This window comes from Macrobrachium rosenbergii, chromosome 48 (genome assembly GCF_040412425.1).
Source record: "Macrobrachium rosenbergii isolate ZJJX-2024 chromosome 48, ASM4041242v1, whole genome shotgun sequence".
In the NCBI taxonomy this organism is placed as follows: domain Eukaryota; kingdom Metazoa; phylum Arthropoda; class Malacostraca; order Decapoda; family Palaemonidae; genus Macrobrachium; species Macrobrachium rosenbergii.
Window position 1 is genome coordinate 4375502 of NC_089788.1, and position 27500 is coordinate 4403001.

A 27500-nucleotide genomic window follows, 5' to 3' on the forward strand; every position below is an offset into this window, starting at 1 on the left:
TGATTGTCTGTGATAAGATCGCTTTTAAATCATGCTTTATAATTGTACTGATTTGTTATAATTATAGATACGCACACACACACACACACACACACACACACACACACACATATATATATATATATATATATATATATATATATATATATATATATATATATATATATATATATATATATACATGTATATATATGCAGTATATTATATATAATATATATATGTATATATATATATGCATATATTACACAAGAACATTGTGTATATATACGTATATCATATATAATATAAATTTATAACTTAAAATTTATATATAATATATATACATATATATGTTATAAATACTCGTGTAATATTTATTTATTATGTGTCAATATTTGCGAGTCAAGTGTTATTTATTTAAATATTCACACCGTCACAATCGAGTGTTTTATGAGAGCTAAATATTCCCAGTGTATTATACATTATACATTCTCGTTATAACCATCACCTAACTATAATTATTCATGTTCGAAATGGTTTATGAAAACTTAACAAATGAACATAAATAGTTATCTAATTAATATCTAATTAGCAAAGCGTTATCTAACATGAAATGATTCCAACATGACCATAATTTACTTGAGTCAATATTTTTTCTACAAATTGAAAAAAAAAACATCGATGAAAGTCGAAGAGAAATATAAAGAATAAATTATCTTTCATCTCCTTAAAAAATAAACTGAATTCCTTACTGATTGCTCACTGGTGCACGAGAATGTGCTGGCATAAGGCCAGCTACTTCAAGTGATGACCGTGACCCGGAAGAACAGATAAAACAAGTAAAAAATGCGCCGAAGTTCCTTCGGCGCAATCGAGTTTTCTGTACAGCGTATAATCAAGGCCACCGAAAATAGATCTAGCTTTCGGTGGTCTCGGTATAATGCTATATGAGCCGCGGCCCATGAAACTTTAACCACAGCCCGGTGGTGGTCTGTCCTATATCGTTGCGAAAGCATGATTATGGGCTAACCTTTAACGTTAAATATAATAAAAACTACTGAGGCTAGAGGGCTGTAATTTGGTATGTTTGATGATTGGTGGGTGGATGATCAGCATACCAATTTGCAGCCCTCTAGCCTCAGCTGTTTTTAAGATCTGGGGTCGGACAGTAAAAGTGCGGACGGACAGACAAAGCCCGCACAATAGTTTTCTTTTACAGAAAACTAAAAAAAAAAAAAGCGTGATGAATTATTCTACTGATGCAAAAGTATTCGATTACCTCGTCGAGGCCACATTTTTTTTTATTTTACTATATCTCGCTACACATTTCGACATGAATTATTTTCCACTCACGTATGTTAATTTTTCCCTCTTTATCAGAGAGAGAGAGAGAGAGAGAGAGAGAGAGAGAGAGAGAGAGAGAGAGAGAGAGAAAGTTAAGTATACCTTAGTTTAACCAGACCACTGAGCTGATTAACAGCTCTCCTAGGGTTGGCCCGAAGGATTAGATTTATTTTACGTGGCTAAGAACCAATTGGTTACCTAGCAACGGGACCTACAGCTTATTGTGGAATCCGAACCACATTACAGCGAGAAATGAATTTCTATCACCGGAAATAAATTCCTCTTATTCTTCATTGGCCGGTCGGAGATTCGAACTCGCGGCCAGCAGAGTGCTAGCTGAGAACGGAACCCACTCCCCCAACGAGGAACTAAGAGAGAGAGAGATAGTAAGAAAATAAACAAAATAAATTTGAAAAGAATCCTTAATAAAATAACATAAGAGTTCCAACCAAAAAAAAACCACAATGTTTATAACAACAGAAAAACAAAAAAAAAAACACACACAGAAAGCGCCCAAACACTAGTATCAGCTTCCCGTTAAGAGAAATTTCCCATAAACCCACTGCTTGCTTTCCGGAAGACAGCGGATTCGAAAGCACCGAACGCAGCTGAAAGTGAGAGAGAGAGAAAAAAAACGAGTAAATAATGCGCCGAAGTTTCTTCGGCGCAATCCAGTTTTCTGTACAGCTGCTACAGCGCTTAATCAAGGCCACCCAAAATAGATCTATCTTTCGGTGGTCTCGGGATAATGCTGTATGAATCGCAGCCCGTGAAACTTTAACCGGTGGTGGCCTAGCCTTTATCATTGCCAGAAGCACGGTTATGGCTAACTTTGACCTTAAAAATAAAAACTACTGAGACTAGGGCGCTGCAATTTGGTATGTTTGATGATTGGACGGTGGATGATCAACATACCAATTTGCAGCCCTCTAGCCTCAGTAGTTTTTAAGATCTGAGGGCGGACAGAAAAAAAGTGCGGACGGACAGACAAAGCCGGCACAAGAGTTTTCTTTTCAGAAAACTAAAAATCAGATCTATACTCCATATAAGTCTAGAGATCTAGATATTACGGATTTCCCAGACCCAGACGCTTCAAATTTCAACATAATAATTGAGTGAAAAAAAGAAAAAATTAATTCTTTATTCTACATAAGTTTAAAGCTCTAGAAACTACGGAATCTCTCAGACCCAGATTCTTAAAATCTCAGTACAATAATTGTGTGAAAAAGAAAAAATCAAATCTTTATTCCACATTAGTCTAAAGCTCTACGAAGTACGGATTTCCCAGACACAGATGCTTCAAATCTCAGTACAATGATAGTGCGAAAAAAAGAAAAATCAAATCTTTATTCTACATTAGTTTAAAGATCTAGATATTACGGAATTTCCCAGACACAGACGCTTCAAATCTCAGTACAATAATTGTGTGAAATAAGGAAAAATCAAATCTTTATTCTCACATTAGTCTAAAGCTCTGCAAACTACGGATTTCTCAGACACACGCTTGAGATCTCAGTACAATAATTGTGTGAAATAAGGACAAATCAAATCTTTATTCTCGCATTAGTCCAAAGCTCTACAAACTACGGATTTCCCAGACACAGACGCTTCAAATCTCAATGTAGTAATTGCGCGAAATCTCATCTGAGAAGCTCATCAAAGTTAATGACGATTTAATGAGATAGAGGATTTTCGGACGTATGGATTTTCTGTATATGAATTCAGCGATCCACCTGTGCTGAATTCAGTACGAGTGTGGGAAGAAGAAGTACTTTCTTCTTCTTCTTCTTCTTCTTCTTCTTCTTCTTCTTCTTCTTCTTCTCCGTAATGTTCACCACTGACCAGTAGAGTGTGTCGGAGATATTTCAGTACTGAGTTTTTATCAGCTGATGATAAAACCTTGTTAGATAGTTTTGGTAATTTAATGTTTTCACACGTACCCCACCTTTAGGGAATAAGGCTGAAGGGAGACTGATTATTGCCATTCACAAATACTCTTCCGTTAGGGGAGAGAGAGAGAGAGAGAGAAGATTTGCAGTTCAAGAGCACTGTCAAATTATGAAAGCATTAAGCTACTCAAATATTACTATTTTCATCCTCATTACTACTTTGCGTAAACCTAATCGCACTTCCTGTTTGCTCAAACTGTCAACAAAGGGGGCATGACTACAAGGAGAGAGAGAGAGAGAGAGAGAGAGAGAGAGAGAGAGAGAGAGAGAGACGACACTGATATGGATCTAATTACGGACGCAGACCATAACCGATCCAAGTACCCCCCCTTCACCCTACCACCAAATTCTTTGCTCTCTCTCTCTCTCTCTCTCTCTCTCTCTCTTTCCACATCCGGTGGACGAAAAAGCGGAAGACGAAGAAACCACGCGGCCTAACGGTGGTCTGTTGGAGAGAGAGAGAGAGAGAGAGAGAGAGAGAGAGAGAGAGAGAGAGAGAGAGAGAGAGAGAGGTTGCGGGCTACCTCAAAATCGCCCTCAACACCGTTCTGTCTAGCGGACAGGCACGCATTCATTCCTCGGCGAGTCGCTGGTGATGGGTGACAGACAGATAGACGGACAGACGGACAATGGGACACTTGACTGTTACTGACGTGTTGTTGACTGACAGCAGAGAGTCATTAACTCCTGGACATAATTAATTAACTAGTTAATTCATTAATTCTCTTAATAGGAGAAACCAGTTAATTCTCTTACCAGAAGAGACGAGTTAATTAATTCTCTTAATACAACAAGCCAGTTAACTCTCGTAATTGAAGAAACCAGTTAGTTAATTCTCCTATTAGAAGGAACCAGTTAATTCTCTTAATAGGAGAAACCAGAAAATTCTCTTAGTAGAAGAAACCAGTCAATACTCTTAACAGGAGGCTAGTCTATAAATTCTCTTCATTAATAATAGAAGGAACTAGTTAACTAATTCTCTTAATAGGACCCAGTTAATTCATTCTCAAAATAGAAGAAACCAGTTAATTCTCTTAATAGAAGAGACTAGTTAATTAATTCTCTTAATAGTAGTAACCAGTTAATTCTCTTAATACAGAAGAGACTATTGATTAATTCTCTTGATAGAAGAAACCAGATAATTCTCTTAATAGAAGAAACCAGATAATTAATTCTCTTAATAGAAGAAACCAGATAATTAATTCACTTAACAGAACCAGTTAATTAATTCTCTTAACAGAAGAAACCAGTTAATTATTTCTCTTAATAATAGAGACACGTTTCATTTTATTGGAAAAGGGAACATTAGAATGATTAACATTAACTCTTAAAAAAATGAATAAACCTCGATACATAATTGAAGTAAATTAAAACGATAATTGATTATTCTCTCTCTTCTCTCTCTTTATCTCTCTCTATTTAATTCTCTCTCTCCCCAACGCCGACATGGTACGTCTTGACCATGACGGAGAGCCTTAATAGAAGAAAAGATTTGGGTAGAAAATATTTTACAAAAGAATTTACTAAATATTTGAATGGGTACATATATATTATAATGACACATTTTTTCCAGCATATTTCACTTCATATATGCATGCAGAAAAAGTAGGCAGATCCAATAACCGTGATGAATAAAAAAACAAGAGTCTGAAATAAGATAATCTATTCTAGATAATTTACATTCATTTTGAAAATTCAACTCAAACTGTGAAAATCAGCCAAAATAGAGCATTTAATAAAAAAGAAATTTGTGCTAACAAATTCGTAAAAACAATTAGTAACTTAATATAAAAACATACAGGAAGCAATTTATTGGCAATATATTATTATATTGAATTAAATACAATCATTTGAGAATGTGAGAACCAACGTTTCAAGTTTCAACAGATACCACGTGTAGCTAAAATGCCTCTATTTGGCTGAGACAATGGTGAGGAAATTGGATCTGAGAGAGAGAGAGAGAGAGAGAGAGAGAGAGAGAGAGAGAGAGAGAGAGAGAGAGGGAAATGGCAAAAAAATCCTGCTTTTACTTTCAAGATAAAAGGGAAAATTAGAGAATAATTTATGTGACTTTTTTGGTGAAAGATATAACGGCCACCAGCAAAAACCACCCCGTTTTTTCACTTATCAGACGCCTGATTACCAGTGGACAAGCGCTGGAACCCATGAGGTCACTCAGCGCTGAAAATAATGTCGAAGCAATTGTTAAGAGATGGTGGAAAGTAAGATGGAAGAAAGAGAATATGAACGGAGATTCATAGATATGAAAGGGGTTGCAGGTAGGAGCCATAGGGAAGCTGCAAAGAACCTTAAGTAATGCCTACAGTGCACCGCGTGAGGTACACTAACGGTGCAACCCCACTACGGGGAAAACAGTTAGGAGACGTGGAAGGTAAGATGGAAGAAAGAGAATATGAACGGAGGTACAGTAAAAGGAATGAAAGGGGTTGCAGGTAGGGGTCGTAGGGATGCTGCAAAGAACGTCCATTCCTTAGGCCCCTGGCTGCAACCCCTTTCATTCCTTTTACTGTACCTCCGTTCATATTCTTTCTCCCAGCTTACTTTCCATCCTCTCCTAAAAATTGTTTCCTCGTGCAACTGAGAGGTTTTCCTCCTGTTACACCTTTCAAACCTTTCACAGTCAATTTCCCTGTCAGCGCTGAATGACCTCTTAGGTCCCAGCGCTTGGCATTTGGACTAAATTCTATATTCCATTCCATTCCAAAATGGTGTAGGTTCGTGTTGTTCCGTTTTATTATATATTTACTTTAATTTGGGCATATTAGTTAGAGTCGCCTTTCTCTTATTTACTTATTTTCATCTGTATATTAATGCAATTTTTTTATACGATGGTGCGTACATTTGCAAATATAATAATCAATAGGAAATGTATATACACTTCCTTTGCATCTATACAAGAATATGCTGTGTGATTATGTATAGCAATTATTTCTCCAAAATACGCAAAATCATAATTTCTATTAAAAGTGAAAAAAAGAATAAAAACCGATGGAATAAACTTCTTAAAAAATGTTACACAATTTCAGGTGTGAATGTTAGAGATTTACAGAAGATTTTAAGGTGCAGGAAATAGTAAAAAAAAAAAAAAAAATCCACAACAGACATGAATAATTCAAATATGTAAGATGATAATACCCCTAATTGTTCTTTCCGGCAAGAAAGTGGCTGTAGCTGACAGGAAAAAATCTGTAAAAGTTAGTAATTAGCCAAAAATAAATGTAGCTCGTTTTGTTTCTGATGCGTCATTTCTAGAGAGAGAGAGAGAGAGAGAGAGAGAGAGAGAGAGAGAGAGAGAGAGAGAGAGAGAGAACCACCTGAAACTAATTGCTCTAAACACCTCGCTGAAAAATTCTGTAAAAGTTGGCAATTATTAAAAATACTTGTAACTCCTTTTGTCTCTGATGCGTCTTGGTCATTTCATTTTCTCTCTCTCTCTCTCTCTCTCTCTCTCTCTCTCTCTCTCTCTCTCTCTCTCTCTAAACACCTGATACTAAATGCTCTAAACACTTCGCCAAAAAATTCTGTAAAAAGTCGGATATTTTTCCAATCTAAATGTAGTTCCTTTCTTCTCTGATTGGTCATTTCTAGTGAGAGAGAGAGAGAGAGAGAGAGAGAGAGAGAGAGAGAGAGAGAGAGAGAGAGAGAGAGAGAGAGAGAGAACAAACACCTGATACAAATTGCTCTAAACATCTCGCCGAAAAATTCTGAAAAGTCGGATATTTTTCTAACAGAAATGTAGTTCCTTTCTTCTCTGACTGGTCATTTCTAGAGAGAGAGAGAGAGAGAGAGAGAGAGAGAGAGAGAGAGAGAGAGAGAGAGAGAACAAACACCTGACACTAATTCCTCTGAACATCCCGCCGAAATACCTCTAATTCCTTCATCTGTACAAGTCGACACCCCGACGAAAACAAACAATGTCTGAGAACGACTTGGCCTTCGCCTCCGCATCCCTGGGAAGCGAATATTCAAATGAAGCGGAGAGTGTGTTTGAACACTCTCTCACATCTCGGCTAACTGTACAGAGTGTACGGGGATGACCACAGTACAGAGCAGCAGCTATAACAGCAGAAACTTAACAGCTATAGCAGCAGCAGCAGCAGCAGCAGCAGCAACAGCAGTCTTTCGAAAAGGTAAACGCTAACGATATTATTTTTTTGAAAGTCCCCCCAAAACCGCAGCTGTAAATGTTGGACGGAACTGTAGCGGTTTTTTGCATCGGTTCCAAAAAAAAAAAAAATACCGAACGCGCCTCTAGGTGACGGAAATTGTTTTACGAGGTGATGGACCGATTTTCGCATGTATAATTTTCAAAACCCCTTCCCCCCTTCCCCTTCCCCTCCCCCTCCCTTGTTGGAATTTGGCCACTTCTTAATGAAGTTTGCGGCCGGATCATTTGTTCGTATGGAATATGTACTTAAACGTGGGATGGTGTGTGGTTGAGGCACTGTAAATTTAGAGCACGTCACAATTCAATATATCATATGTATATCTATAAAGTATATACTCGTATGCATGTATGTATGTATATATACATATATACAGTATACATACATATATATGCAGGAACACTGGCTAAATATAGACAGGTCTGGGCCGAGCAATGAAGAGTAAACAACTACAACTGTATAGCTAACTGTTAGCGGACTTCGGCTACCTGGGCGAGGACAAACTTGTCCGGTAAAGAAAGTCAGATTAATGATGCAATAACAGATTTTGATCTTCTTTTAACAGACGATAGGAAATGGCAATACTGCGTCAATTTTTCTTAGCTGCAAGAATTAAGGCCCAATGAATAATATGATTCTCTAGACCAGTGGTTCTCAGTCTTTTTTTAGTGATGTTACCCCAACAAATGTAATCAATACCGTGGCACCCCTTTATCACAATCCCACCATATCGCATGAATTAACTTCTTATTTAATGAATAAAATTATTATCCATACTCAACCCAAAATCCGAACACCGTACATGCAGAAATACACTGTCCAAACAAAGAGCAAATCAGAAGAATAAGATAAACTTAAGCGTTGAGAAGGCAGACTGACATATATATATATATATATATATATATATATATATATATATATATATATATATATATATATATATATATATATATATATATATATATATAATGTATGATAATATATTAGAGTAGACACACTGATAATAATTATATGAAGACTTCTGCAAACTTTTTTTTTTTTTTACAAATGTTCATTGAGATGATCCAGCCAAGATAAAATTCACGACAATCTTGCGGCACCCCTGGGCACTGTCTGTGGCACCCCAGGGTGCCACGGCACCCAGTTTGAGAATCACTGCTCTAGACCTCGATATCAACGACCAACACAGGACACTGAAAAACACTTTTTCTTACTCGAGGGCTTTCAAAGGAAGGCCGATCTCAGTTTCATGGATTCGTAGTTTTTGTTTAGGTACGTATTGTACCAGGAAAGACAAATGTTAACGATCCAGTGCTGGGACTTAAAGAGAGAGAGAGAGAGAGAGAGAGAGAGAGAGAGAGAGAGAGAGAGAGAGAGAGAGAGAGAGAGAATCTCTTACTTTACAGAATCCCTAAAAAAATTAGGCATATTTACTTTACGCATCAAGAATCAACTTTAATCTGGCCTTGCCGTGGAAGTCCCAATGCAGATAACAAAAACTTTAGGTTTTTCAGATAAAAGGAAATATAAAAAATGAAGAGGAAAGCAATGAGCACATAAAAATGCAGGGGGGAAAAAGATAAAATAAAAAAGGGAAAGAGAGACATCTCCCAGGTACGAAAGACGACAGGTTGGTCAAACCAGAGCGAAAGTAACCTCCCAGTTTTAGTTTTCTGTAAAAGAAATCTACTGTGCAGGCTTAGTCTCTCCGTCCGCACTTTTTCTGTCCGCCCCCAGATCTTAAAAACTACTGAGGCTAGAGGGCTGCAAATTGGAATGTTGATCGTGCAACCTCCAATCATCAAACATACCAAATGGCAGTCCTCTAGCCTCAGTAGTTTTTATTTTATTTAAGGTTAATTTTAGCCATCATCGTGCTTCTGGCAACGATATAGCATAGGCCACCAACGAGCCGTTGTTAAAGTTTCATGAGCCGCGGCTCATACGGCATTATACCGAGACCACCGAAAGAGAGATCTATTTTCGGTGGCCTTGATTATACGCTGTAGCGGCTGTACAGAAAACTCGATTGTGCAGAAGAAACTTCGGCGCATTTTTTACTTGTTTTCCATTTAATTTACTGACATAATTCGGACGCTGCTGACTTATATTTCTTAGCAAAAACATTAATCGCAGTACGGAAACGGCTGCGTGAAGAACGGTAAAATTAAATGAAAAGATAATTCGTTTATTACCAACTAAAACACAACTTGTTCGTAGCCAGGAAAACAAAGAAAATACATTGCCCAACGAAGTTCTGGAATATCAAGAAAGCGAAGAAGAAAACTTTGCAAGAAGAAGAAGAAAGAAGAAGAAGAAAAAGACTGGTTCACTATGTAACTACAGGACACATTACTCTTGATTACCTCGCTTTTATGTACACTTCCGTGCACCCACTTGCCTTCGCACGTGTTATGGAGATCGTTAAGGCAAAGAGATGAGACATCTCTCTCTCTCTCTCTCTCTCTCTCTCTCTCTCTCTCTCTCTTTTATGAGACTTCCGAGATTTCCTCTTCTTAGCTTAACAAGCCAGAGCGCGAGAATCGAACGGCCGCAAATGGAGATGCGCAAAAACCGCCCCAAAACGAATCCAGCAATGAGGATGCACGCGGCCGCTCTGCGCAGGCGCACACGCCGCCTGCCAGAAGGCTTGCTCCCGGAGGCTGGGAAAACGACGGTTAAAAAAGATCTACGGTAGCTCTGCTCCTAATCTGCTTTTTGCCCCCTCGTTCTTTTATTAGCACTTACCAACAGATAATGGTCTCTCTCGCCTCCATCAGTGGCTTCGCTGAAGTCAAATAGGCGTTTTCTGCAGGTGCTGCTGTAATGGCGTGGGTCTGCGTGCATCGACTGGCAATTACTGTATGTCCTAAACGCATCACGCGCGCAAGCACGCAAACATGCGATCGCACGGAGAAATATTATTTTTTTAGTACATTTTGATTTATTTATTTTTTTCTTGGCTATAAGAGGATGGTTCCGCAAAGTGTTAGTTTATGCGAATCATTTGCCTAAACAGTTTTTTATGCAATGTATACTGAAAGATGTATACTTATGTATATATGTATACTGTATATATACAGATTTATTACATAGATACGCACATGTGCAGACACGCTTACGCATTATATATATATATATATATATATATATATATATATATATATATATATATATATATATATATATATGTATGTATTATTCATATATACATACATACATCAGCGGTAACATCAGTGGCATCAATGTGTCCACCCCAAAAAAGCGAAAGCAGATGCAATAATCATCTAATTCTCTTTAATTTCAAGTTATACCCAAGCCAAAGTTGCTTAATATTTAAAAGATAAAAAATTTCAAGTAAAAAGCCATCGTTACATATATATATATATATATATATATATATATATATATATATATATATATATATATATATATATATATATATATATATATGTGTGTGTGTGTGTGTGTGTGTGTGTGTGTGTGTGTATATATAGTAGATGTAAGGTCAATAACACATTACACAAGTAGATACAGATACTGAATCTGCAAGAAAGTAAATGACACATATATGCCCAACTGAACTTTCTGCCAAGTATACTGCCATAAAACGGAAGACTGCAGTATCTGCAAAAATACAAAACTGAGAAAAATGGTAGATACTCCCTTGCCTTACTACTGATTTTGCAGATACTGCAAATGGGACCCCGTAAATAAAGCACTGAAGAATCATCCTGAAACTGCAGTAACTTGTGTACTAGTGTTTCACAAGCCCAATAGGTGGCATATCTCAATTTCGAAGATTTTGCAGATACTGCAAATGGGACCCCCTAAGTAAAGCACTGAAGAATCATTCTGAAACTGCAGTAACTGCAGATACTGCAGTTTTCCATTTTAGGGCAGAATAGATTGGTAGAAGTTTTAGAGGGAAAGGAGAGAAATGTCGAAACATGACAATGTGGCAAAAGTTTTTTACCAAAGGAATCAAGTCTGTACCGAGATCTAGATGCTAGAAGTGACTTGTAAACTGGTTAATAGATTAGTTACTTACAAAGAGAAACCAAGACTTGAAGATTGTCCAATGACTGACGTTAATGTTCAGTTTTCGGAAAAACTGAATTGAATTGAATAAAGAATTTGGGCCAAAGGCCAAGCACTGGGACCTATGAGGTCATTCAGAGCCGAAACGGAAATTGACAGTAAAGGGTTTGAAAGGTGTAACAGGAGGAAAACCTCAAAGCAGTTGCACTATGAATCAATTGTTGGGAGAGTTTGGAAAGTAAAATGGAGGAAAGAGAATATGAAAGGATGTACAGTAAAAGGAACTAAATGGGTTGCAGCTAGAGGCCGAAGGCACGCTGCAAAGAACCATAAGTCATGCCTACAGTGCACCGCATGAGGTGCACTGACGGCACTAACCCCACTACGGGAAGTTTTCGAAAGACCCTGAACTCTTTGTGAGGACTGACTGACGAGTTGGTTTATATCACCCTGGCGTTACAAAACATCTAGGGAGCAAAAGTTTCAAGATAATTAATTAGTTATGAAGTAATTGTGAAAAGGGCTGAGGTGCTGTTGATGGGTATATTGCAAATTTAAATGAAATTTACAATATATTAGTATCTACAATTAGAGAATGACAAGCAGTAGCAACCACATTCCTCCGGAAAGCATTTTCGCAAAAATGGAAGAGTCTGAATTCCTGAAAATAAAACGGAATTAAGAAAAGTAGGTGAGAGATACATACGCATGCGCGCAAGGCGCTTCCACGAAAACGGAGAGCCGTTACATCAAATCCATAACATTTTATATAACACTTTACACTATCCGCTCGCGTTCCCGTTACGTCTCTAGAGCCAAAATAAAGCATTAACACCATATAACGCTGTCACATAACACTGTAGAGCAGTCATAATCTTCCTGCGATGCTTTCAGAAACGTCCCTAAGCACAGTTACCAAAATGACAGCTCTCAAGACTTAATGAAACGCTGGCAACCGTAAATAACGACAAAATATTACGCCAGAAAACCGGACGCGACATTCCTTCCGTCACGTAACTTTGTAAATCTGTCCGTCATCAGTTACGTGAAGTGTTACGAGGTGCTTAGCTTAAAATGCTGCCTTGGAGGGCGGGGAAGGAAGGGGAGAGAGAGAGAGAGAGAGAGAGAGAGAGAGAGAGAGAGAGAGAGAGAGAGAGAGAGAGAGATTGTTGGGAGGGGAAAGGGGGTACTTACGTGAAAACGGAAATAAACTGGAACTAATCTATATCTTTGTCTTTCTCGGACGCTTTTACCTCAGGTCACATTTTCAAAGCCTGCAATTCTTCTTGTTCTCTTTGTTCAGTGTTCTACTTACTCATTCCGGTTCTTGTTCTCTGCTATATTTACGCATCGTTCAATTTAAACTTCTGGAATTTTTCTACAAGAACCACGGACTGGAAACAGTCATTACCATACAGGCAATTAGTTTATATACCCACGCACTTTCAAATTACCCAGGAGTGAAGTCTTTCTTAAATATGGAATCACTCCTGACACTATCATTCCTAGAGACAAGGATTCCAGCTTTGCCTCAGAAAAACAATCCCCCTAAGGAATATAGGAATGGAATATACACAGGCCAGCACTGGGACCTATGAGGTCATTCACCGCTGGAAAGGAAATTGTGAGTAGGTAGGTTTGAAAGGTGTAACAGGAGGAAAACCTCAAAGCAGTTGCACTATGAAATAATTGTTAGGAGATGGTGGATAGCAAGATGGAAGATAGATAATATGAATGGAGGTACAGTAAAAGGAATCCCACTATGAATTGGCAACAAAATAAATAGCCCATAGCTGTTGTGGATAATAACGTTACTAACCAGCTTCAGAGAGAGAGAGAGAGAGAGAGAGAGAGAGAGAGAGAGAGAGAGAGAGAGAGAAACTTTTCTACAATATTCCAGAACCGATGACCAGCGAAGCCTCACTAAGACGCGACAGAGTTTTCACGAACTTGCGATCGAAAATCAGCTCTTCTTTAAGGTATATAAACTATAAACTAAAAATTTCTAACTACAGTACTGTTCAAATTATTTTCTACAATTACCTCAAAAAAATTTTTAAAAAAAGAAGCCGTTGATTTTTTATAGAAACCCTATTGGGAAAAAAAGTGTCTTTATGTTCTCAGGAAGGGGAAAAAAGTGACCTTTATGTCGTTACTGAAAAAAATTATTTATCTCAGGAAGGGAAAGCCGTCTTTATGTCCTCAGGAAGGGAAAAATTATATCCTCAGGAAGGAAAAAATTGTCTTTATGTTTAAAAAAAAAGTCTTTGATTTTTATAGGGAAAAAACCCTTTACTCAGGAAAAAAGTCTTTATTTGTCTTTATGTCCTCAAGAAGTCTTTATGTCCTCAGGAAGGAAAAAAGTGTCTTTATGTCCTCAGGAAGGAAAAAAAGTGTCTTTATGTTCTCAGGAAGGGGAAAAAAGTGTCTTTATGTCCTTAGGAAGGGAAAAAAGTGTCTTTATGCCCTCAGGAAGGGAAACCCGTCTTTATGTCCTCAGGAAGGGAAAAAAGTGTCTTTATATCCTCAGGAAGGAAAAAAATTGTCTTTATGTTCTCAGGAAGGGGAAAAAAGTGTCTTTATGTCCTTAGAAAGGGAAAAAAGTGTCTTTATGTCCTCAGGAAGGGAAAACTGTCTTTATTTCCTCAGGAAGGGAAAAAAGTGTCTTTATGTCCTCAGGAAGGGAAAAAAGTGTCTTTATGCCCTCAAGAAGGGAAAAAAGTGTCTTTACATCCTCAGGAAGAGGAAAAAGGTGTCTTTATGTCTTTAGGGAAAAAACTACGTAAACAGTAAAAGTGGACTTAGGCAGAGAGGAATGACGAACAAAAACAAGAGTGGCGAAAGGGTAGGGTTAATTGCTTTGGTCTACCTGGCACCTGATTATCTGCTTTTTAGTTTTCTGGAGAGGAAAACTATTGTGGCGGCTTTGTCTGTCCGTCCGCACTTTTTCTGTCCGCCCTCAGATCTTAAAAACTGCTGAGGCTAGAGGGCTGCAAATTGGTATGTCGATCATCCATCCTCCAATCGTCAAACATAACAAATTGCAGCCCTCTAGCCTTAGCAGTTTTTATTTCATTTAAGGTTAAAGTTAGCCATAATCGTGCTTCTGGCAACTATAAAGGATAGGCCACCACCGGGCCGCGATTAAAGTTGCATGGGCCGCGGCTCATACAGCATTATACAGACCACCGAAAGATATGTTTTCGGTGGCCTTGACTATACGCTGTAGCGGCTGTACAGAAAACTCGATTGCTCCGAAGAAACTTCGGCGCATTTTTTACTTGATTCTTATAAAAACAGCTAAAACAGAGTTTTACTACTACTTAGCTACTAATAAGGGTACAGTTTCTGTAAAGGGAAAGGGCAAATATTATGATTTATTACACGACTTTGAAGCAACAGCTAAAACTGTACTCACGAGCTAACTAAACCAATGGAATGAATCGTAATATCATGATTAATACAAATTCACAACCTCAGAACCTTATGTAATAATACAAATTGTGCGTAATATTAAAGAGAGAGAGAGAGAGAGAGAGAGAGAGAGAGAGAGAGAGAGAGAGAGAGAAGAATTTCGGAGGATGCTAATGAATTCAAATTTCGCGCGGCCCCAACCCCCCCCCTCCCCCCCAAAAAAAAAAACCAGCTCCAACGCCGTAGACCGTTACAGGAATTCGAACCCTTTCGGAGAAGGGGGAAAAAAAATAAGGTCGCAAATACCGTAAATAGCGAAAAAAAAAGAAGAAGAAGAAGAAGAAGCAGTAGCCGCCTCCAATCTGGCGAAACCATCATATATCACCATCCTATCCGCTATGCGTGTGTCTCTCTCTGTCTCAGTGTCTGTTAACGTTTGTCTTGCAAAGCCGCCTGTGTCGCCACTAACGTCACTAACACACAATGAACGTTTAGCCCTGAGTGGTGTTTCTCACGCAAACATCCACTTCGGCCGCCAGTCATATGCGCGCGCAGGCTATGCATTTTTGCGAAGCGCCGACCGGAGGAGCATCGCGGTAGTAGGAAATCGGGATCGTCTTCATTAGTAATCACATACATTATAGAGCGGTTATTTATCTTTATTAAGGAGGCTGGCGTCCTCGACAAAATTTAAATGATATACATGTTACAGTATGTATGTGTTTGTTCATATATTTTGTATGTATTTACATATATATGATTAAGTGTATGTATGTATGTATGTATGTATATATATATATATATATATATATATATATATATATATATATATATATATATATATATATATATAATATTGATTGATTGACTGATTGACTGATTGTTTGATTGATTGATTTATGGTCATTCAAACTGGCGTTGCAACATGTTGGTTATTGACGTCGAAAAGATATTGAATAGTAACCGAAAAACTTTTATATATATATTATATACATATATCATATATATATATATATATATATATATATATATATATATATCCCCAAATTAATTAATTTTAAATTTATTTATACGAAAGTTTCCTTTCAGAGTAATTTTTTAATTAATTTTAAATTTACTTATACGAAAGTTTCCTTTCAGAGTAATTTTTTAATGTTGAAGTAAGAGCATTCCTAGCAGGTGTAAAAGGTGCAAGAATAATAGGTGAGGCTATGAATAAATAATGTTGAAGTATGAACATTTCTAGCAGGTGCAAAAGATGCAAGATTGACAGGAAAGACTATGAATAAATACTGTTGAAGTATGAGCATTCCTAGCAGGTATAAAAGGTGCAGGAGGGGTAGGAGAGGCTATGAATAAATAATGTTGAAGTATGAACATTCCTAGCAGGTACAAAAGATGCAAGATTGATTTAAGAGAGAGGCTATGAATGAATAATATTGAAGTATGAACATTCCTAGCAGGTACATAAGGTGCAAGAGTGATAGGAGAGGCTATGAATACATAATGTTGAAGTATGAACATTCTTAGCAGGTACAAAAGGTGCAAGAATGACAGAAGAGGCTGTGAGTAAATAATGTTGAAGTGTGAACATTCCTAGCAGGTACAAAAGGTGCAAGAGTGATAGGAGAGGCTATGAATAAATAATATTGAAGTATGAATATTCCTAGCAGGTACAAAAGGTGAAAGAGTGATTGGGAGAGGCTTTAAATACATAATGTTGAAGTATGAACATTCCTAGCAAGTACAAAAGGTGCAAGAGTGACAGAAGCAGCTGTGAATAAATAATGTTGAAGTATGAACATTCCTAGCAGGTACGAAAGGTGAAAGAGTGATTGGGAGAGGCTTTAAATACACAATGTTGAAGTATGAACATTCCTAGCAGGTACAAAAAGTGCAAGAGTAACAGGAGAGGCTATAAATAAATAATATTCAGCGGATGGCTGCGAAGCAAGACAACCAACTGTCTCGAAACACCTACAACACAACTCGCAACAGAACCAAATCATGCTGAGTCACCCTGTGTCTCAACTCTTGTTTATACGCCGGGTGATACGTATTAATTAAGGGAACCAACATTCTGGACAATAATTCCCTACGTAATCAGGACCATCTGCAGGCGGACAATTCAAACCATCTGTAGTGCACAGATGGCACAGGATGACACACGAAAAATACATACGACACTGATGTATCGTTTTAATAATAACTTGAGGAACAGTCTCCCAGAGGATGTTGTGTAATTAGATCACCAAAAGTTCTAACAATTCACCTTGTATTCAAATGTTCTATTTTACATTTTTATCTCTATGAATTTATTCATTTTTCTTTTTTATTCTTTTCTAATAACTGATCTCTTCTTTCTGTATTTACTATTATCTTCTGAGACTTATTTCAAATGAACACCATAATATTCTTTGGAAGCTTGAATTTCAAGTCATTGGCCCTGTGGTGGGATTGTTCCTTATGAACAGGGGTTTATCTTCTGAGTAGTAATAATATAATAATAATAATAATAATAATAATAATAATAATAATAATAATAATAATAATAATAATAAAAATAATAATAATAATAATGGCACCTGGGGGATTTTTCTACATGAAATGGGGTTTTTTATCTTCTTAATAATAATAATAATAATAATAATAATAATAATAATAATAATAATAATAACATTTACCAGCAACTCGTTAATTAATATGAAAATCATTCAAATTCAGCAAATTTGAATTAAAATGTACTTTTAACTATTTAATTATTTGCTACGCATACGTAAAATTACCAAAGAAAGGCAAGAACGAACTTCTCTCTTCGTCGACGGTAATTGATCCGTAAGTTGCCAATTATTCTTCTTGCATTGTTCGGAAAAGTTCAGCTGACGCTTTGAAGCAGTGATTCTCAACCTGGGGGGCGTCAACGGTTTCCAGCGGGGGCTCGAGCCCCAGGGAAAAATTTAAAATTCTATAATTATATTCGTTATTCTCTTAACAAGAGTCGCTAAGAAGCAGTGCCAAGTATCTCACTAATTCATTCCGAAATGAATAAAAACACCATTTCTCTTTTGTTTTTCATTTTCCTTTAAATCTGGGAGGGAATTTTAATCATTGATGCAAGGGGGGGGGCGTGGAGGGAAGGACCAACTCTTGGAGAGGCCGTGGTAATAGAAAGGTTAAGAACCACTGCTTTACAGGTAAACGGGCGAACGAAGTTCCCACGTTTTGGGAATTCCAGGCTGGCTTTTCAGGAATCACATTTCCAGGAAAAAAAATCATGGTACCTTTAAACGGTACATTTCTCGCTCGTAAATTACTAGAAGTTATTTGATAACGAAGCCAAACACTACATTCGGTACACCTTATGTCTGATAGTATGAGTCATGCAAAATTTATTCGCGAAGATTTATTACTTATTTGAGGAGGTAATTCTGGTTATATTTCCTTATCTAAGGCATGTGGTCAAAATAATTCTGATTCGATTTACGTTATTTAAAGCGTATTCGTAAGCAAAACTTTGTAACATAAATGACTAATTTGTATATTATACACACGCACTATATATACATACATATATATACATACATATATATATATATATATATATATATATATATATATATATATATATATATATATGTGTGTGTGTGTGTGTGTGTGTGTGTGTGTGTGTAACAAGATAAACCAGCTTGTATTTCATTTTGTCTTCTGATCCCTTCCAAGCATTACATAACCCATTTTCTCAGACTCTTACCTCAAAAGATAATTAGTGATTTTTTCCCTCTTTCCATCATCATTCTCCCACCAGTTTATGACTCCTCCTCCTCCTCCCCCCACCCCCTCCTCCTCCTCCCCCTCCTGCGTTCATAACTGTCATGGGGCCTGAGGCAAAAACCGGTTCGTTTTCGGGACAAGCTGTAAAAAAAACGTAACGGCGGCCGCGGGGGTAATTTTCAAGGGTAATGGAACAATTTCTTGGGGTAACTGGGTAACGACGCGAGTGATAGGTTTCAGGTATTGACGGGTGGTACAATGGACAGCAATATGGTTTTGGCATTAGTCCGAGAATATCAGAAAAAAGGAGAAGAAGAAGAAGCTTTGGCTCGAAGGCAAACCACAACAACCTAGTTGATGCTGGAACCTCTTCTTCTTCTTCTTCTTCTTTCCTTGGGTCTAACGGGGGATCTAACGGGATGCGTGTCAAGGTCGACGTCTTTGGAGGACAGGAGAAAAAAAAATGGAAAAGGAGATTACGAAATACAGGCAGGTATAGGCCGTCAAAGGGTCTAGGTAGGCCCCAAGGTCTATATAGGCCTATGGGACTCGGAAAGGATGTCAGCATACTGATTTACTATAACGGGGGGAGCGTGATATATCCTGAATACTAAATGGTGTGGAGGCAGGCGATAGGTACCCTAGGATGATGGTATGTCTCGTCAAAGCGACGGGAAGGATTGAAGGATGCGGTCTAGGGTACCCTATCTTAAAGAGAACATCCTAAAAATGAACTTAAACATTGCAATCTAGTTCACTGTGAATGTTTGTTTTCTTTAAATTTGCAAAGGATGATTGCCATTAAATCTAGACAACTTTCCCGAGACTTGCTTTCTTTGACTTCTTTGTTGCGCAAGAGAGAGAGAGAGAGAGAGAGAGAGAGAGAGAGAGAGAGAGAGAGAGAGAATTCCAATATCTTAATATCTCTCTACACCTCACAAAACTGATTATACGATTTCGTATTTTGCTAAATGCTGAAAAACTTAGTCTCGTCAAAAATTCTTTTTCCTAAATTTCTTGTTTTTGTTTAGTTGTATTCTTAAATGGCGTCTCAATACTGAAGGTCAATGACTGTATGTTAAACTGCATAACAACAATAGCTTAAAAGATATGTCCGATACAAATTATTATATTAAATACATAAGTACAGACATAAATTCCAATTATACATGCGATATTCAAAATTTGATACAAATTTTACAATGACTCGCTAAGCAAATTTAAACGTATCTCAATCGCACGCATGCTCGAAGGTATAAGAGAGTATGTATCTGACCGCGCATACACACACCCACACAAAAACACAAAATAAAATCAACCTTCGTGAAAATACAATAATGGCGACATCTTAATCTTCTGTTTATAGTTTTCAGAGAGAGAGAGAGAGAGAGAGAGAGAGAGAGAGAGAGAGAGAGAGAGAGAGAGGACTCACATAACCCTGACAGTCTGATCTGAGTCAAACTCTGCCAGCAAATAATGACTTCTCTCGGATATCTAAAGTAAAAGTGTTGTGCTTTCCTTTCCCTGGAAGTGACACTTCCGACGCATGTAAAAAAAAAATAATAAAAAAGGTCTCAAAAAGTGATGTTTAACCGCTGCTGCCTAAGTGCCGGAACTTTTATTGCCCCTGGGTGTGTTTTTTTTGTGTGTTTTTTTTTTCTGCCCACTTCATTGTATATCGAAGGGTCGAAGGTTTTAACAGTTTATGGCCGAATTCTCCTGATCTTGGAGTTATACTAACGTGAATCGCCTTAGACTGCTTATAAAAATGTTTTCTTAAAGTTTTATCTATTTCTTAAAGGTGTTTTTTTTATTTTATCAAAACATAAGCTTTAAAATGTCATGATAGGTTTTTCTTATCTTTTCAATAAATTCAAGGTCGAATACATTAAGAGTTAGTCTTTCTCCGCCCATGAAAACTGGACCCAGGTGGTTTGGCCATCTGGAGAGAATGGGAAACGTAGGGAGCATGAATGTAAGAGATGGGTGAGTGGCGCACTGTGCGTGGGTGGGACAGATTTTGGAACATTGCGAATGAGCCTTCGGTATAGACAGACCAAGCTTCATAGAGTAGATTACCTGGTCCTTGCTTAGGTTGTATAAAGTAACTGATGTTGTGGAAGTTATATATATATACTATATATATTATATATATGTATGTATATACAAACACTTTATATATATATATATATATATATATATATATATATATATATATATATATATATGTGTGTGTGTGTGTGTGTGTATTTATTTACATGTATATATATACATATATATATATATATTATATTTCAATAACAATTTAGCAGACAATGCGGTTTTAAAACTATATTCAGGCTGATTCGAGTATACAAAGGTAACTTTCATTTGTTACAAATAAATAAAACAAGCTAATTTTGTATAAACGCTTCACAACTCACGCAATATTGAATTCCAAAAGGAGACAATGTCTAGAACAACTCTCAGGTACGTGCTTCAAAGCCACGTAGAGAGAGAGAGAGAGAGAGAGAGAGAGAGAATGGGTGAAATGAATGTTTCAAGAGAGAGAGAGAGAGAGAGAGAGAGAGAGAGAGAGAGAGAGAGAGAGAGAGAGAGAGAATGGGAAATGAATGTTTCAAGAGAGAGAGAGAGAGAGAGAGAGAGAGAGAGAGAATGGGTGAAATGAATGTTTCAAGAGAGAGAGAGAGAGAGAGAGAGAGAGAGAGAGAGAGAGAGAGAGAGAGAGAGAGAGAGAGAGAATGGGTGAAATGAATGTTTCAGAGAGAGAGAGAGAGAGAGAGAGAGAGAGAGAGAGAGAGAGAGAGAGAGAGAGAGAGAGGTATTAAAAACAAATGTTGTAGGTTATGCTCATCATCTGTTAAACTGTTTTTTTTTTTTTTTTCACCTCAAAAATATTTGTGACAGTTAAAAGTCTCTGGACACAAGCAATCAACCAGCCACCTGCCCTGGTCGTATATTATGCAATGGCTCCAGTTCGCAAGAGTCATTTTTAATATAGTTTCTAGGAGATTTTCGACCTTACTGGAAAGACTATTTTCGGCAGTATTGCATTATGTTCACCTTTCTCTCTTACGGTTCATCCCACTAGCTTTATTTTTTTTTACATTTTTTTTTTTTGGAATGAGTAGGTTTGTCCTTAAAATCTACTTATATACATTTTGTTGTTCGTCTTGGGATATAATAAATGAAATTGGTCAACGGAAAATAATGATTCTATTTAAAGAAAATTATGATATAGTTCCGTTTACTCAAGGCGGATTTATCATCAATTGAATCTTGCAATGGCAATGCATATGATGAAAACACAAATGAGAAGAGTAACATCCGCATAATAATAATAATAATAATAATAATAATAATAATAATAATAATAATAATAATAATAATAATAATAATAATAATAATAATAATAATAATGACAGAAGGCAAAAATATGAATTAATGATACAAGTGCAAAGCTCTTAATATACCAGAATAATAATAATAATAATAATAATAATAATAATAATAATAATAATAATAATACGAATTAATGATACAAATGTAAAGCTTTTCATATATCTGAATAATAATAATAATAATAATAATAATAATAATAATAATAATAATAATAATCTTCTAAACCAAACCTTCTCTCTAAAGAGGAAACTTAAATTGATCTTACAGATGATGAGACGTGTGGTGGTGGTGGTGTTGGGGGGGAGCATGCGTACAAACGCCAACTGGGTTACTGAGAATACGCGGAAGCTTAGCCACTACGCGCGTAATTCAATTGCGTTTATGTATAAAATAAGTAAAAACTTCGCCTCAGTTTGTTCTGTGCAATCGAGTTTTCTGTACAGCGCGGCCCATGGAATTCTTAGCCGCGACCCATGAAACTCAGCCACGGTCCGGTGGTTAGCCTCAGCCACGGCCCATGAAATTCTTAGCCGCGGCCCATGAAACTCAGCCACGGTCCGGTGGTGGCCTGTGCTGTTGGTACCTATACCGGTGCCAGAAGTACGATTATGGCTGACTTAAACCTTAAATGAAATCAAAACTGCTGATGCTAGAGGGCTGCAATTTGGTATGTTTGATGATTGGAGGGTGGATGATCAACATAGCAATTTGCAGCCCTCTAGCCTCAGTAGTTTTTAAGATCTGAGGGCGGACAGAAAAAAAATGCGGACGGACAGACAAAGCCGACACGATAGTTTTCTTTTACAGAAAACTAAAATTAGGAAATTACGGAATTATGAATGACATTTCTGCTTCTGGGGGAAGGAAGAATGTATTCATTTGAAAAATAATAAATAAAAAAATGAAAAATGAATGAGTTCTTTCTTAGAGGAATATGAATAATCACAAAGCGTGAACTGGACAAGCTGAAGTTATCACGAAAGGTAACAACTTAACGCTGAGAGAGAGAGAGAGAGAGAGAGAGAGAGAGAGAGAGAGAGAGAGAGAGAGAGAGAGAGAGAGAGTTATTCATTTTAAAATGTCATGAGAAAAAAACACAGCTAGTTAAGAATGACAAAGGACAAAATAAATGTTTCTTAACGCTGAGAGAGAGAGAGAGAGAGAGAGAGAGAGAGAGAGAGAGAGAGAGAGAGAGAGAGATTATTTTCCAATTGCAATTTCAGGAGACGAGAAAAAAAACATGGCTTGTTGGGAGAGACAACGAACGAAACACCAAATGTTTCTTAGCACAGAGAGAGAGAGAGAGAGAGAGAGAGAGAGAGAGAGAGAGAGAGAGAGAGAGAGAGAGAGAGAGAGAGATTATCTTCCATTTGCAATCTCGGGAAAGAAAAAAAACACGGCTAGATGAGAAAGAAAACGGACAAAATAACAAAATGTTTCTTAGCGCTAAGAGAGAGAGAGAGAGAGAGAGAGAGAGAGAGAGAGAGAGAGAGAGAGAGAGAGACTATCTTCCATTTACAATCTCGGGAAAGAAAAAACACGGCTAGTTAAGACAGACAACAGACAAAATAACAAGTGTTTCTTTTACGGTAGTTCGAACAAACGACATATGTTCCTCTCAAGGGGTGGCACAGACGGCCCTCTGACCTCACTCAGAAGCCGGTCTGTTATTGCACAGTGAAAAAATAATGACATTTAAATATCACAATTCAAATCTGATAGAGCCAATAATCTAGAGATATACAGCTACAACCTGCTGCTGCTGGTGCTCTCTCTCTCTCTCTCTCTCTCTCTCTCTCTCTCTCTCTCTCTCTCTCTCTCTCTCTCCCCTCCCCGGCCCTATGAGAGCCAATAGTCAGCTCAGTGGTCTGGTTAAACTATTTTAATAATAATAATAATAATAATCTCTCTCTCTCTCAATATAACAGTTAACTTAACGCATACACATCTCTCTCTCTCTCTCTCTCTCTCTCTCTCTCTCTCTCTCTCTCTCAATGTAGCAGTTAACTTTTACATACCATGCATCTATTGTAAATAGTCTTATGTTGAAGAAATTGCCATATCTACCAATTTGCATAATATGAAATTCTTGAAGTTTCTCTCTCTCTCTCTCTCTCTCTCTCTCTCTCTCTCTCTCTCTCTCTCTCTCTCTCTCTCTTAATACAGCAGTTACCTTATACATACACATCCATGTATTTATTGTAAATCACCTTGTGTCCAAGGCATTGTAAAATCTACCAATTTACATACTAAGAAATTCTTAAAGGTTTCTCTCTCTCTCTCTCTCTCAATGCAGCAGTTACCTTATACAGACACATCTATGTATCTATTGTAAACTGGCTTGTGTTCAAGGCATTGTAAAAGGTTTATCACCTTAAATACTAGGAAATTCTCACAAAAAAACGAACAAGTGCAAAGAACAGGATAATATATGCAAGACTGAACTGAAAAAAATATAAGAAATATAATTATTCACTTATTGAGAGAGAGAGAGAGAGAGAGAGAGAGAGAGAGAGAGAGAGAGAGAGAGAGAGAGAGAGAGAGATTCAGATGTTCTATTTATATTTCAGTCCTTTTATGCATATAGATTAAATGTTCCGAGTACGTACATAGAGAAATATGGAAATGTAAAAAATAAACAATTACATAAACATGTAGAAAACAGCAGCAATGCGTCAAAGAACACCAATCACCTCAGCAGCCTTCCCTGCACCGTTACACTATATTTACGTCAGCTGATTTGTAGCTACAAAACAGTTCAGTGTTAGAAAAACACAACTAGGCAAAAGTTAACTGGAATTTCTTTCAATTTTTAACGACGAATTTCTTTAGATACTTCCAAAATATCATAATAAAAGTAAAACTTAATAAGATTAATAAGACTATAAAACGATATAACTTTGGTAGAGAAATAAATAAATAACAGAAGAATTATTACAGTACTTTGGAACAACTCTGTTCAAGTTAGCCCGACAGATGGCAGCACCTCATTGCCATGACGTCACGCTATTCCCTTTCATCGTAGTCACTCGCCTGGACGGACCGTCAGATTCGAAGATATTAAATAACTGGTGGTCAAATTCACTCATCTGTCAGAGCAATGATTCATTCACGCTTTTGTTTGCTATACTGGAAGCTATTTTTATTCGTTTATTTATTATTTTCTTGACTTTCTGTATTTCCCATTACCTCCTGTTACTTCTTTCGAATGAATGAACACTACATTCTTTGGAAGTTTGAATTATAATACTTCAGAGTCAATAGCCTCTATGGGCTTGTTCCATTTGAATAGGGTTCATCTTCTGAATAATAATAATAATAATAATAATAATAATAATAATAATAATAATAATAATATCTCGTACATGTAGGGTAGGAAACAACAGTCATTGCTCTATTGAATTGAACTGATTATAGGATTTAGGCCAAAGGCCAAGCAATGGGACCTACGAGGTCATTCAGTGCTGAAAGGGAAACAGAGCAAAAAGGCTTAAAGGTTGCACCAAGAATCAATTGTTAGGAGAGGGTGGAAAGTAAGATGGAAGAAAGAGAATATGAAAGAAGCTACAGTAAAAGGAACGAAAGAGGTTGCAGCTAGGGGCCGAAGGGACGCTGCAAAGAACCCTAAGTAGTGCCTACAGTGCACCTCATGCACTAAACCCCCTACGGGGTCACTGGTCTAATGGCGCCCATGAGTAACCATCTCGATAGTTGTAGCTAACAGCATCGTCCCCAGCGTGTATTCAAATGTATTCAAGTTCTCCCCGAATGGAGCACACTGGGCCATTCATAGAAATCTGGGTTGACTTGTAGAATTCTTAATCTAGTTATTATCGAAGCTACAACCGCTTTTCTTACTCAGTTCGTACCGTGAGAGGAGTTAATTGGGGTAACGTAATAGGTAAGGACCACCGTGGTACGATCAGCTCAGTGAGGAGATTTTGGGTAAGACCCCGTTACACAGGAATGAGGTGCAATAATAATAATAATAATAATAATAATAATAATAATAATAATAATCTATATGTCGATGCAGCTTATGGGCTTTTTTTACGAAATGCCTCTTCAGCTTAATAATAATAATAATAATAATAATAATAATAATAATAATAATAATAATAATAATACCTTAATGGGTCCAGTGAGTGTCCAGATAATTATAAAAATAACCTGACGGGATATGAAACCATCGTATACAAGAATAATAATAATAATAATAATAATAATAATAATAATAATAATAATAATAATAATAATAATAATAATAATAATACAAATTTCACTATGTAATTGTGGATTTTCATTACACAAACTGTTTTTCAAGAGATTGTGAATGTCTTAGCAATAATAATAATAATAATAATAATAATAATAATAATAATAATAATAATAATAATAATAATAATAATAAATAATAATAATAACATAACTGAAAACTGCACGGACCGTGAAGACAGACTTTTAATAAATAACTTCAAGCTATTTTAAGTATTTTATGAATGTTGCAAAGACTATACATACATATGAACATGGTTATATTCATGTATACATGCATATGAGAGCATCTCGACAATGCGTGCATGTGTAGGTTAGTGTAGATTCTACAATCCCGTGTGGCTCCCTATGCAAATGTATACGAAAAGGAAAAGTGTCAAATTCTTACGAATGATCTTATAAAAAAAAAAACTTCAATAAAAAAAAATAACTGAAATAACATTTACGTCACGACAAATTCCAACGCAAGTTTATCAGGAACATTTTTATATATATTTTTGTTTCAACTGTGAAATTACGTGTTGGTGTCCGTGAAGCTGGTGCCGTGGATGTAAGATTTCCGCCGTGTAAATAAGAAGGTGTTACTCGCCACAAATAATGGGACCATAACGACATTCGAAAAGTGTGTACATACACATACATACACACACACACACACGCACGCGCATCTAGCTGCTTCCTGACGCCTGTGTTTTCTGGGGCCATATTTCATCCCAGATGCGGTCATTTATGTTCCCATTTTCTTACCTGTGGTTTAGCTTTCGAGTCATGCTTATCAGTACTTGTCAAGAGATCTTCGGTCTCTCTCTCTCTCTCTCTCTCTCTCTCTCTCTCTCTCTCTCTCTCTCTCTCTCAAGGCACAAAATAAACAAGTATATACAGTATAAGTATAAGGCACGGACCACTGCGTATAATTCAATCTCGGTGGTCAATAACGCTACCCCAATCATGTTTTTTACAAATACAATTTCGGTCAGTTCTTCCTCTTAAAAAAAAAATGCGCCGAATTTTCTTCGGCGCAATCGAGTTTTCTGTATGAGCCGCGGCCCATGAAGCTTTCAGCCACGGCCTGTGTTGTTGGCACCTACAGCGGTGCCAGACACACTATCGTGGCTAACTTTAACCTTAAATCAAATGA

At 37.0% G+C, this 27500-nt stretch overlaps 1 protein-coding gene across 2 annotated transcripts in view; it reads right to left on the reverse strand.

The window, feature by feature from the left end:
• The window catches only part of LOC136831189 (uncharacterized), a 159644-nt gene that overhangs the window by 59092 nt on the left and 73052 nt on the right, over positions 1-27500 (reverse strand). The gene's annotated exons all lie outside the window — the stretch shown is intronic.